Below are 14,582 nucleotides of genomic sequence, written 5' to 3'. Positions count from 1 at the left end.
CACAAAAGATGTAAATTATAAAATTACCTCTCCTACCAACACTCTTATTTTCTATCTGATCTCAGTCAAGTATCAATGAGAAAAGCAATCATCATCTGCTTAAATGTTTCACACTTAAGGTATAAGTAACTGATAGATTTAAGTATCATCACAAGGTACAAAACAAGGTTAACTCAAATGGGATTTTAACAAAAACTGTATGGTTAAGACAGAATTAAACTGTGGAAGTGTTGTCATCTGTTTAATTCAGATGCCCTAAAGCATCACTCCCCATCCTAATCATGGAGTTTTTAGGGATTCTGGAGGTTAACTGGATACAAATTCTTAGTAGTAGTAATAGTTTCCATCTCACCACAACTTAAGATGCCTGTCTGCTGGGCGCTTGGCCTAGAAGGAGAAAATATTTTTAACAGCTAGTATTTGTCTTTGAGTAAAGATAATCCAGGACCAGTGAAACTTGTAAAAATCCATGTCTGTCTTCACAGCTGCCTCTCAGTGTTCTTTCCTCCTGCCTTCTAAGTTCTCTACGTTCCCAGGGTATCCTTCCTTTCAGAGGCCATCCTCTTCCAGCTGCCCCAACACGGTGAAGGACTTAAGCAAGCACTGAATTCAGGCTTTCAAGAGCCTTGTTTGTAGTTTAAGGCAGCCAGGAGGAAGGTTCACCTTTCGGTTGACCTGGTCTGACTGAGGGCCGAAGAGCTTTGTTTTTATTTTGCAGAGGCCACTAGAAGACTGCTTGAGTCTTCATGACTGATATCATAGTACCAAGGCTGATACCATGCCTGGGGGAACCGGGTCAAAAGAGTTAACAGGTCACTTGAGCTCTCCTTCACCCTGCTCACTCTATTAACCTTAATTATTCAGAGTCCAAGAATCTCAAATTCCAAGGATTCAGATTCCATTTTCAAGGTGTCCACTGCACCCTTCTGGTTTAATATCCCTTCTTTCTTTCAGAATGGTGGTCATTTTCTCCTGCCCTCCACCTCCCAGCAAGCTGCTCTCACACCCCAGAGTTCTAGCAGCCTCCAGGTCATAAGAGGTAAAGAAATTATTAATCTGGAGTGGGTAGGCTGGGCTGATGAACTCCAAAACAGGAAACTTAAACTAAGGAAAACAGCAAAGGACCATCACGGCACCACCATCCCCTATCCGGCTCATGTAAGGGCTTCCCTGGTGGCTCAGAGGGTAAAGAATCCGCCTGCAACGCGGGAGACCTGGGTTCGATCCCTGGGTTGGGAAGATCCCCTGGAGGAGGGCTTGGCAACCCAATCCAGTATTCCTGCCTGGACAATCCCGTGGCCAGAGGAGCCTGACAGGCTACACCCCATGGGGTTGCAAAGAATCGGACACAACTGAGTGACTAAGCACAGCACAGCACATCCAGCTCATGTAAAGTAAGATTTAGCACTTTTGTTTTTTACACTGCAGTTGTGGGGGAAGGGGAAGCATTTTAATACCAACAACAAGAGTATACAATACATGATACTAGGAAAAAACTACCAACAAGCAATGACAACACACTGAAAGACTGAGAAAGAAAAGCCTCTAAAACATGACGTTAGTTACAATTATATGTGTGACCTGCTTTTAATTTCTGCCTGATCATTACACAATAAGCAGCATATCATAAAACAACATGTCAGATTAACTTTCAATTTTATTTTAATGCAACTACAGTCTTTCCTTCCAACTTCCACCCGTGCACCTTCATTCATTACTGGCTACAAACATCAGATGGTGATTCCTTCCACAACAATTACCAAGACACCATGCTGTCACACCAGAAGACAGGCCAGCAATTTGGTATTCCACTTCACAGACTGTCCATCTTTCAACAGCAGTACTTCCTCCAGTCTTTCCCAGGGCCAAACTATTCCTTTTCTAGTTACTATAATTATTTCCTCCAAACAACTTTTATCACTTTCTAGTCAATGGAGCACAAGTTGTTTCACAACAAAAAGATGGTCAAATGAGTTCATAATATGTAATATAAATGGACTGGCAAAGATCAAATAATTTGGTAAAAGGGAGATAGAAACAGATGTTTTCATATATTCTGGGTGGATGTACAGAATGGTACAACCTCTATGGAGAGAAATTTGGCAATATCTATCAAAATTGCAAATAGGAATACTCATTTCTAGGAATGTATCTTATAGTATACTTGCCTGTCCCACCAATGCATTGAAATAACAAGTTACTCATTGCAGTATTAATATAAGGACAAAAAAATTAATAATGATGAAAGCAAAAAATTATCTAGCACTTAGTACAGTACCAAACACTGTTCCAAGCACTTAACACATACCCTCATTTAATCTTCTGAACAATCCTGAGGCAGGTGCTATTAACATTCATATTAATGGATGGAAAAACTAAAAAGCCAAATAAAAGCTGCCCAAGACCGCATAGCTAGTGTGAGCCAAGGCTTGACCCTAGGTAGTGTAGCTCCAGAGCCTGATCTCTTTTAACTATTCAGATCAGTTCAGTTCAGTCATTCAGTCCTGTCGGACTCTTTGCGACCCCATGAATCGCAGCACACCAGGCCTCCCTGTCCATCACCAACTCCCGGAGTCTACCCAAACTCAAGTCCATTGAGTCGGTGATGCCATCCAACCATCTCATTCTCTGTCGTCCCCTTCTCCTCCTGCCCCCAATCCCTCCCAGCATCAGGGTCTTTTCCAATGAGTCAACTCTTCACATGAGGTGGCCAAAGTATTGGAGTTTCAGCTTCAACATCAGTCCTTCCAATGAACACCCAGGACTGATCTCCTTTAGGATGGACTGGTTGGATCTCCTTGCAGTGCAAGGGACTCTCAAGAGTCTTCTCCAACACCACAGTTCAAAAGCATCAATTTTTCGGCACTCAGCTTTCTTCACAGTCCAACTCTCACATCCATACATGACCACTGGAAAAACCATAGCCTTGACCAGACGGACCTTTGTTGGCAAAGTAATGTCTCTGCTTTTTAATATGCTGTCTAGGTTGGTCCTAACTTTCCTTCCAAGGAGTAAGCATCTTTTAATTTCATGGCTGCAGTCACCATCTTTTAACTATTACGATATACTAAATCATCTAAATAATCGGTTGGGCAAACAGTTTGTTCTCATTGTCCCATAAGATGTTATGGGAAAACCCAAAAATACTTTTTGGCCAACCTAAAACATCAACAAGGAGAATAGCTGACTATAGGATACATCCATCTGTTAGGTAGTTAGAAAAAAAGAGTAAGAAAAAGGAGTCCCAAACGGCATTGGCTAAAATACAAAGGGAAAAGCCCAGAAAAGGGAACAAAGGAAAAATCTGTAGATCTGAGTGAGAACCTCAGTTGAAACACACACACACCCCCTTCCTGGCTAGCCCTAATTTGCACAGGACAGGCTGGGGGGGGGGGGGGGGGGGGCGGGCGGGGAGAGGAGACAAAACGCAAAAAAAAAGAGGGAGCCAAAATGAGTTAGGGCCTCTCCTTTGGGGTCGGCCCGCCCTCACACCTCAAGGGTATATTATATACTATCCTTTATTTACTGAATAAAACTGAGCTCTAACGTTGCTGTAACACTGGTCCGCCATTTCAAATCTTTGTTGCAGCAAGACAGTTCCAAGGAAATTACACACTCTCCCAACACATCTAAAGGAACATTACTTTTTTTTTTTTTTAAAGCTCCTTTAATTCCCCCTCCCACTTTGAGGGTAGGCGAAGCTTAGTAAGTCACCTATAAAAATAAAGTACGGAAGGGGAAAAACAGCAACTGTACAGTGCAGAGACCTGGCGAACGCTACCATAACCAAAGGATCTAAGGTAAACACCACCCATGATGTCTTGTGAACATCATGCAGCACTCCCTCATGGAGATATGACTGAGACAACTCAACTCCGCAGTACTTCCAAAAGCCCACAGCCGCATGCTAATGAGGAAAACATCAGACAAACCCATGTTGAGAGACGGTCTATACACCAGTACTCCCAAAAACTGCCAACGTCATAAAAAGCCTTGAAAAACTGTCAGAGGAGACTAAGGAGAGATGACAACTAAATGGGATTATAGTATTCTGGCTGGGCTCATGCAATAGAAAAAGAACGGAAAAACCGGTGATATCTAATAAACTCTGTTAACAGTAACAAACCGTCAGTTTCTTAGTTCTGACGGTGTCCCACAGTAAGATGACAACATTAAAGGGAAATGAAACTGGGTGAGGTGTATATGGAAACTTTTTTTGCAATTTTTCTGTAAATCTAAAATTATTCCAAAGTAAAAAGTGTATCTAAAACAGAAAAGGAAGGACGGCCTTCCCCGGCAGTCTAGTGGTTAAGACTGCACATCCACAGCAGGGGGCACAAATCCCATCCCCGGGCAGGCAACCAAGATCCCACATGCTGAGTGGGGCCAAAACGATAAAAATAAAAAAAATTTTTAAAGAAGGAAGAAAGCTCTTTGTGCACTGCTATGAAAAAAAAAAAAAACCCTCTAAGAAGTGAAAGATTAAGGTAAAGAATAGTGTCTAGTATGGAAGAAGCAGTATACGCATAGGTACAGAAATATCATTTGTGTAAAACAGTTGGGAAAGCATACATACATACAAAAAATATTTCTGGAAGGATACATAAGAATCTAATAACAATGGTTGACTCTAGAGAGAACTCAGTAGCTGAGGAACAGAAATAAAAGACTTTTTTTTTTTTAAATAAAAGACTTTTTACTGTGTTCTCTTACACTTTTTAAATTTTGAAACGAGTGAATTACCTACTCAATTAACTTTTAAAATTACAAGTATGACATGGACCTGAACTCAGGCAAAGCCCTGGAAATAACATAGGGGGATAATTAGAATTTTACAAGATTTTTAAAAATCTCATCTCATCCATCTATCAGTTAAAGCTTCCCACATCACCGACCTCACTTTCCCCACCAGCCTCGTTTCTCCTTTATGCAGTGCAAACATTTTATTCTAACCAAACCAACCCCAACAAATCAGCTTCTTCCCCAATTTCGCATCCCTCCCAGCAAAACTGAGCTATGAACTTCAAAGCCAGCCACCTAGTGAGCTACTGAGTATCCCGTACACTTTGTAGCAGAGATGCAAACACGGGTGTCCATGCCATCACCACCCCTACACCACGGACAACACTGCTCTGCGACCACAGTAGCCTTTCCCACTAAATTCACACTGCCCCCAACTACCTCTTTTTTAAAATTTTGATTATAAGATCATGAACGTACTTCATATTCTAAGTATTTAAAATTTTTTGTTGCGTTTGCAAATGCGTTTTGTTTGTTCGGGGCTTACTAACTTTATACTGGAGTATCGTTGATTAACAATGTCATGTTAGTGTTGGGTGTACAGAAAACTGATTCAGTTACACTTGTAACTATTTTTTTTTTCAAATTATTTTCCCATTTAAGTTGTTACGTAATATTTCAGCAGTTTCTATGCTGTACAGTACGTATAGTTGATTATCTGTTTTTAAACATAGCAATCTGAGCAAGTCAGTCCCAGACTCCTCATCTTCCCCTCCCCCACCTCACACCCACTAAGTTGGTTCTCTGAGTACTGAGTGCTCAGTTGCTCAGTCGTGTCCGACTCCAGCCTGCCAGGCTCCTCCGCCTACGGAATTTCCCAGGCAAGAATACTGGAGTGGGGGTACAGGGGATCTTCCGGACTCAGGAAACAAGCCAGCACCTCTTGCGTCTCCTGCATTGACAGACGGATTCTTTAGCACTGCGCCACCTAGGAATTCCCAAATCTAAGTATTAAAGAAATGCAAATCAGAACTACAAGGAGTTATCATCTCACACCTTCAGGATGACCATCATCAAAAATCTGCAAATAATAAATGCTGGAGAGCATGTAGAGATAAGGCAACCCTCCTACACTGTTGGTGGGAATGTAAATTGATACAGCCACTATGGAGAACAGTATGGAGATTCTTTAAAAAAAAAAAAACTAAAAATAGAGCTACCATATAGTTCTGCAATCCCTAGGCATATAGCCAAAGAAAAACATTGTCTGAAAGGATACATGCACCCCAAAGTTCACTGCAGCACTGGTGACAGTAATCAGGACATGGAATCAACCTAAATGACCATCAGCAGATGACGATAGAGAGTATGTGGTACACATATACCATGGTTTATTACTCAGCCGTTAAAAACAATGAAATAATGCCACCTGCAGCAACACTGATGACCTAGAGATTGTGATACTCAGTGAAGTCAGAGAAAGAGAAATATCGCTGATGTGAGGAATCTAAAAAGAAATGATACAAATGCACTTATTTACAAAACAGACTCCAGCTATTGATACTTCTTACTGCAGTGCTCCAGGCAGCCTTCATTATCAATCTCAACAGGCCCGTGAAATAAAATCTATTTGTCATATTGATTTGTTTGCCTTGATAAGTTCCTCCATGAATTTCACATATATTTATTTACATTTACTGCTACTTTGTTCTGAAAGGATTAATGAAACTTACAGGAATACATGAACTACAAAAAATTAACAGATATAAGATAATAGAAAAGAATAAGGAAAATACCAAAAATGATGCCAAGGAAAAAGCTGAAAAAATGTACAGCATAAAATCTATAAGCCTGCTCTGGGGTAGGCTACAAATCTGGTCTGGCTTTCCAACAGCCAACACCTAAGGGAAAATCCAGTCCACCGTTCAGGAGATAAACAGAGAAGTACTCAGAAGGGGAACTATTCCTGGTACTAAGATCAAACAGTAATTTTTACAAAGCAAAGAACACTATACAGAGAAAGAACAAGATAGACAACTATCAGTTTTCAAGGGTTGGGGTGTTTCTTACAGTATCCATTAGGAGAATCTATGACGTCTCACCAAAGTTCACCGCAGCAAAACTGATTTCACAAGGAGCAGATACAAGCTTTAAGAACTCTGTGTCCTTTTACTTGGTTTCCTCCTTCATTGCCTCCCTGACTAAATATAAACTCTTTGAAGACAAGAACCATGTTCTGTAACTCTTACACAGCCCACAATGCTTTGTATTCTGCAAAATAGCAAGCATTCAGTAACAGTGAGATTCACCAAGAGCAATTCAAGCCTACTCTGCAAAATTCTCTAATCTAAACATAGGAATTCCCACTCCTACCAAACAGAATAAAAATGATATCTGAAGCCTCAAGAGATAATCTCTAAACCTTCTATACTATTACTGAATCACAATTTATTTGTGATGTTCTAACAGCAATTTTTGTTTTGCATATCCCTGGCACAAGGCTTGCGGAAATGCCAAATCAATATCACTGAATCTATCAAATAAAATGGCAACTCCTATAAAAGGAAAGACATTACTATCTTTCAAGAATATAATCAATAGCTCTTTACAAACCAGCTGAGAAAGGCAGGTTCATATTTTAAATGACTCTGCAAGTCCTCTAGCAGACAATGAATTATAATGCAGATTTCCGCTACTTCTTTCCAAGAACCTGTAGTTTCTGTAAATGCCAAACTGCCAGGGAATTGTACTTCCCAATTCTTCCATACATAAATACAGACACACACACCACTACCAAACAGCGGAATAAAGCTTATCTTTTCCTTTACAACTACTCCCTACCCCTTCTTCTTTACCTGGTCAAATTGGAAATGAATGAAGCCTAATAAATTATTTAGGTAAAGCGATTATGAGCAACATAAGTATTATAAAACTTAAATTACTATTCTTAAGCAGAGGCATTAGGACACATTAACAATTCTGTTTGTATTTTATTAATGGAAATCATTAATAAATAAGTAATTTCATCCTACATTGGCCTAGCTCTTTAATACATCTAGTATTTCAGTTTGCAGAATGCTCCTCACTTGGTATTTCCTGTATGCAGGGGAACACCCTACCACCCCAGGAGGAAATAGTTGTAATGAGTGAAAGAGCGTGGACAGGAGGGGCGGGGGTGGTTAGGGGCTGGGGAGTCCACCAAGTGGACTTCAGAAAGTCTAACTCCTGTGCCTTTGTTTCTTCACCTATAAAGCTTGAGAAGTGACAATAATTTCTGTAAGATTATTGGGAGGATTAAATAAGATTTGTAAACTACTTAGTAAACTGTAAGCCCTTGTGGCTCAGAGGGTAAAGAGTCCGCCTGCAATGCGGGAGACCTGGGTTTGATCCCTGGGCTGGGAAAATCTCCTGGAAAAGCGAAAGGCTACCCACTCCAGTATTCTGGCTTGGAGGATTCCATGGACTGTACAGTCCATGGGGTTGCAAAGAGTCGGACACGACTGAGCGACTTTCACTTTAGTAAACTGTATGTAAAACAGATCCTCAATAAGTGTCAGTTTTCTTGTTCTTCTCTTATAGGTAAGGAAACAGAAGCTTAGCAGGCGCCTTGTCCAAGGTCAGTGGCTACATTTAGGGACCAAGGCTCTAATTCAAGGACCAAGGTTCTTGCCGCTACATCAAGCAGTCTTAAAATAGCAGAACCCAACACCTCATGTTCATCACTGTTGGGCACTCATTACATGCAAAGAAAAAAACCAACCAGTTGTACATCTATTAGATGCTAAGCACGATCTTAACCTCTTTCTTCATGACTACCCTGCAAAGTAGGTACATTCATCCAATTTTACTGAAAGAAATTAATTTATCAAAGTCACATGTGATAATACAAAATTAATCCAGGTCTATTTAGTCTACTACTTTCTCCTACTGTCCTGCCTCAAAAGCATACAAGTGTTGAGAAATAACTGTCTACCAAATTTAAATTCTAAATGGCCTGGAAATTCTTACAGATCCTTCCAATGTGTTAGTGGAAATTGTCTCTAGAACCACCATCTATTCTCCTTAAATATATCTGTATTAGGCCAAAACAATTTATAATAACCACAGTGACAAATTTACATTTGTATAGCATGCTATAGTTAGTATTATAAATTTTTTCATTCTTATTGGATCCAACCACTGAGATTTTTCACATATTAGCTCACATCTCATTTAATACTTTTCAGATTTCTGTGATACAGGAATTATCACCATTTTACAGATAAAGAAACAAGTTTTAAAAAGGTAAGTAACTTGCTTATTAGGTTATACAATTACTAACAGCAGGACTCTACTTTGGATCCTTCTAAAAAAAACCACACATACTCCTGCACGCGCTGATTCATGTAATCATTTGCTTTTGCTTTTGTCAATTTACTCATCAGAGCTGGGGGGAGGACTTCTTTAACCAAAAATGGAACAGAAAATAAGGGCCAAAACCTGATAAAACAATAAAAACAGAAAAAAATCACAGAAAGATTGTCCTAGAGCTCTCTTCCCTCACTGCAAGATTGTTAGGTGATTGTCAATAAATGTTTATAGGGCAGTTTCAAATACTCCAGAGCACAGAGGAAAAAAAAGTTTCCCAATTCATTCTCAAGAGACTAACTTAATCTTGACACCAAACGAGTCAAGAAAAGCAAACTAAAAGTGAAACATAAATATTATGTTTATCTTTTGTGATCACATATGCAAAAGTCTTTAACAGGTTGAGTGAAAAACAAATAAGTGTAGTATGAGCTCTTGTGTATAAGAAAAACCATTGAATATACATGTATGTACTAAGTATGGCTGGCTATGTAAATGTGTGTTTGCACATACATATACACATAAATGCAAAGATGTACATTTGGAAATATAAACCCCAAACTGCTAACAAGGTGACCTGGGACAGGAGCAGTCTTGGGGGGGAAGGAAGGGATGGGGACAAACCGTGAAGTGACATTTTTGCCTTTTACTCTACATGTGCTTAGATACTCAGTCATGTCCGACTCTGACTGCTTGCACTGACTATAGTTCGCCAGGCTCCTCTGTCTATGAGGATTCTCCAGGCAAGATCACCTCCAGGGGATCATCCCCATCCAGGAATTGAACCCAGGTCTCCCACACTGCAGTGGATTCTTTACCATCTGAGCCGCCAGGAAAGGCCTTTACTATATACTCGTCTATATTATTTGAATTTTTTATAATTAACATGTATCATACTTGACAATTAAAATATACAAATGAAAAACAGGACCTGATAGCCATTTGATGTCTCTCCTCTAGCTATCACAGTCAAAGCTAGTTATTCACTTATTAGGCATTCATTTATCTAACACACACTCAAGGTATAACCCTATGTGTGGGCATGGAGCACATACACAGGGTTTTTGTGCCAGTCTCCAGATACCTGATACCTTAAATTATCCTTAAGGTAAGGTAAGGTAATTACACCTTACCTTAAGGCGTCCAGATACCTTAAATTTTTTTAAGCCCAGCATTGAACATTTCCTTTCTTCCATCAGATAATGCTGTTTTAAGTCAAGTTTTAATTATCATTTATTATTTTTCAGGTCATACGTGAGGGATAAGAAATTCTTTGTCTAGAATTTGTACTGCCTTTATTCTAAGAATGACTTTTATTGGATTTTTTTTTGGGGGGTGGGGAATGGAAAAAATATATTTGTATTCATTCGCCCAAAAAAGATTAGAGTCCTTCTTACATATCTGGGCACAATGGCAGACAATGGGAAAGCAAAGACAAATAAATAACACATGGCCTCTATGTACCCTCTAGGGAGACAAGAATTTCAGAGTAAGTAACACATAAAAACTGAAATACACACCTTAGTAATCCTACACTTCAAAGTGAATCTGGCAAACTGCCCTGTTCAAAAATAAAAATTAATTTCAGTGTAACCTAGAAATAACTTAATGTTTATGAAAACTGTGAAATTATTCAATTACTCTATGGTTAAAGGGTATAAATTAGTGGGAAAATAGAGAACATGGAAGCTCCAGAGGAACAGAAAGTGCAATGTCTCAGTGAACAAGTTCTAGGATTAGCACTGCCACTAAGAAGCTGTTTTTAGGTTTGTTTCCCCAAAGAAAATATGGAAATGATGTCTACCTTATTAGGATAGGAGAAATCAAAGAATTTATTTGAAAAAGCATAACAAAATCTGGAGAACATGAGGCAGTGTGGACACAACACCTGCTTTTTGTTGTTGTTTGGTTTCATTCTTTTATTTATTTTTCCCCCTACTCTGTCGATGATTAACCAAGCAAAGCTGCAAACACAATTTAACTTCTGTATGCCTCATAAAGTGGAAAGAATGCAAGAAGCAGAGTCAGAAGATCTGAGTTTACATTCAGACCTTGACTCTTATTAACTCCATAAGGTTAAAAAATGAACAAATTATTTAACCTCTTTAAACCTCAGTGTCCTAGCAGCAAAATAGGAGTAAACCTATTTAACTGGGTTATTTCAAAGACTATACGAGAAAAACACATGTGAAAACATAAACTGAAAAATTGTAAATCAAACATTTTTTTCCAAAAAAGATATATAAATGGCCAATAAGAACTTAAAGATGCTCAACATCATTAGCCATCACAGAAATGCAGACGAAAACCAGTGGTAAGATACCACCTCACACACACTGGAATAGCTATCATCAAAAAGACAACTTTAACGAGGCTGGAGAAAGTGTAACCCTCATACTCTAATGATGGGAATGTAAAATGCAGTCACTACAGAAAATAATTTGGCAGTTCCTCAAATAATTAGAGTTACCTTAGGACCAAGCAACTCCACATCTAAGTATATAATCAAGATCACTGAAAACTAAGTCCACAAAAAACCTGAAAATGAACCGTCATAGCAGCATTCCTCATAATAGCCAAAAAGTGGAAACAACCTAAATTTCCATCAGTGATGAACAGATAAACAAAACGTGACATATCCATACAGTGGAATATTATTCAGCCATAAAAAGGAAGTATCTTAATACATGCATAATATGCATGAACTCTGGAAACACTACACTTAGTGAAAGACAGACACGAAAGGCCACATATTGTATGATTGTGTTTATAGGAAATGTCCTAAATCAGCAAATCCAGAGAGACAGAAAATAGATTGGTGCCTGCCAAGTGTCAATGAGGGAGAATGGGAGTGGCAGTTAATGGTATGAGGGTTTCCTTTTAGGATGTGGAAAAAGCTCCTTGAATTAGTGATGATGTCTGCAGTACCTTGTGTAATAAACAAAAACCACTCCACTCCAGTACTCCTGCCTGGAAAATCCCATGGACAGAGGAGCCTGGTAGGCTCCAAAGAGCTGGACACAACTGAGCGACTTCACTTTCACTGAATTGTACATGTTAAAAGAGTGAATTCTACAGTATATGAATTATATTTTAATAAAACTATTGTAGAAATTTAAGTTTCTCCTACTTTTTAATAGTAAAGACATTACTTTTTTCAGGAGGTTATTCCTGTTGCTTGTAACAGCTATGAAAGCTCTTTGAATTAGATGTTACACAGATGAATGGTATTTTTAGTAAAGTGAAACTACCAATTATGTCAGAAAATTTCTACAGATCAGATTAATTTGGTATTAGTTTATTTCTTCAAAAGAAAAGTCCTTATTAGTATCATTTGTTTTTAGGGAGTAGAGACAGTGTCAAGGAATCTTTATAGAGTACATTTTTAAAAATAGGTCAAAATGTAGCATTTTGTTTTTAAATTAGTGGACATTTAGTTTTCAGATATACCCATCAATTAACTAAAACCCAAGTAGATGGAATTTCGCAAGCTTGATCTACCTGTTTCCATGTTCTGCATTCTGCTGTCACATTTCTAAGACCATCACCAGATCCTGCCAACTATTATACACAGAGATCAAAATGCTTGGTAAATTCTTTAAATGCAGTCAATTCATTCCCTAATGCTGGGGAATTTATAGAGTAGGCCCAATTTTTAAGGTTAAATTTAGTCTAGCTTGTTTGAATAAATATACAACAAAATGATATCCTGGAATTTGGAATATAAAAACAATCTATAAAGCTGGGAAATGCTTTCTAAGTCCTTTGAGTATTTTTTCATGAATTTGGTCACGGGGTAAAGACAGTCACTAACTTTTGGCCCCACAAAGTATTATGTATAAAAGCTTCCTGGTTCTAGAACAAAGAAGTACTTTATTGCTCAAAGCAAAAGGAAGATATTTTCCTTCCATTTAGTATTGTTATACTAAAATAGCATACCAATGAAACCAGCTAGGTAACAGCACGACCCAAAGTATGTAAACAAAGATAAATTGTTCTTTATTTTGTATTTTCTTTGGGGGTTAAAAAAAAAAAGTTTCTCACAGCTAAGAAAATAAGGTTCATCAAGCCAAAGTAAACCATACGGATTAATGTTTCCCAACATGGGGTATTTTTGAGCGGTGATCTTAATTTGAGGGTTTGCCAACCTATGCTAGCATACACGGTGGGTTTCCTTGGCACAGACAAAACGTGAAGAGACGAAAGACCTGTCAAACAGCTGCATCGAGTTACTCACTCAACAGCATTTCCAACTTCTCAGGTAATGTCTGTTTAAGAAAGATGTCAAAGCACCAAGAGGAGAACTACCAGGGAGTCGCAGCAGCTGCCATGTCCAAATGGTGCATCGCGGGGTGAAATGCCACAGAAACCCTCAGCCTGCCAGACTGCGGTTCCTCTCCAATACAAGTCTACCTCAGATATAAAAATAAATACACATCCAGATACCCCTGCCAACCCGCTCTCCCTTCCCTTTGTGACTCCTGCAAAGGCTGGAGGGATGTTACCGGCCCGCATACCGGGGTAAGCCAAGCCCCCACGCCCCAAGGGAGCCGTCCAGAAGGCTCCTGCAGCCCGAGGGTCTCTGGCCGGCGTCCCCCACCCGCCGGCCAGGGCCGGTCACCGGCCACACAAAGGAGCCAGCCGCGGGCGCTGGACGCGGGGACTCGCCCCGGAGCCGGCCGCCACATCTGGTCCCCGCACGCCGGGCGGACCGGACCCGCCGCAAAATAATGATTAACGCCCGTACCTGTTGCACGTTTCGGGTCCCTTTCACCCAGAAATGAACAAGGGCGCCCGGGAGGCGAGAGGCGGGCCGCCCAGGCTCGGCGGGCCGCGGCCGCACCCGGCAGGCGGCGCGGAGGCAAGGGCTGCCCGCGGGACGCCCACCTCGGGCGCTTTGTCTGCGGTGGCCGCGGGGGCTGCGGCGGGGGCGACGGGGCGGGGGCCCCCCTCCCGCAGTCGCGCGGCCCGCGCGGGGGTGAGAAAGCTGGGCCCACCGCCGCCTCCACCCGCCCGCGCTCCCCGCCTGGCCCCGGGGCCTGCGCGGTCCTCCCCGCCCGGGCAGCCCGGGCCGCGCGGCGGCCACACTCACCTGGCTGGCGCTGGGGGCCGGCGGCTCCGGGGCGGTGGGAAGGACGCGGGGACGCGAGTGAGGCGCGGGCGGAGGCGGAGGGCGAGGCGGGAGGAAGGCGGGCTGGGGGCGGAGCGGGCCCGGGCGGCGGTGGCTCCGGTCACCCGTGGCAGATTGCGTCCCGGCCCCTCCGTGCGTCAGGCCAGGGGCTGCGGCGCGGGCGGCCTGGCGAGCCCTCCCGGAACCCTCGGCCCGACCCGAGTCCGCGCTGCCCAGCGCGCGCCCGGGTAGCGGCGGCGCGGCGACCCCGCCCGGCACGGGAAGGGGGCGGGGCTGGAAGTCCCGCTGGGGCGGGGGGCTGGGGGCCGGGGGGCCGGGGGGCCGGGGGCCGGGGGCCGGGGGCCGGGGGCCGCTGGGGCTGGGC

General features: G+C 41.7%; 1 protein-coding gene across 2 annotated transcripts in view; it reads right to left on the bottom strand.

Annotated features, from left to right (window-relative positions):
• Window positions 1–14,294, bottom strand: part of SESTD1 (SEC14 and spectrin domain containing 1) — a 134,349-nt gene extending 120,055 nt beyond the window's left edge. Inside the window, exon 1 of one of the 2 annotated variants that reach the window (XM_061135397.1) lies at window positions 14,180–14,294. The gene's annotated coding sequence lies outside the window, so the exon portion shown is untranslated. Of the gene's footprint in view, window positions 1–13,834; window positions 13,852–14,179 lie in introns of those variants that run through there. The other variant, XM_061135398.1, reaches the window with a different exon arrangement.
• Window positions 14,295–14,582: the final 288 nt, after the last annotated feature.

Source organism: Dama dama, chromosome 33, assembly GCF_033118175.1.
Source record: "Dama dama isolate Ldn47 chromosome 33, ASM3311817v1, whole genome shotgun sequence".
Taxonomy (NCBI): domain Eukaryota; kingdom Metazoa; phylum Chordata; class Mammalia; order Artiodactyla; family Cervidae; genus Dama; species Dama dama.
The sequence above is the reverse complement of the archived record's forward strand: the minus strand, read 5'-3'. Positions and strand labels throughout refer to the sequence as shown.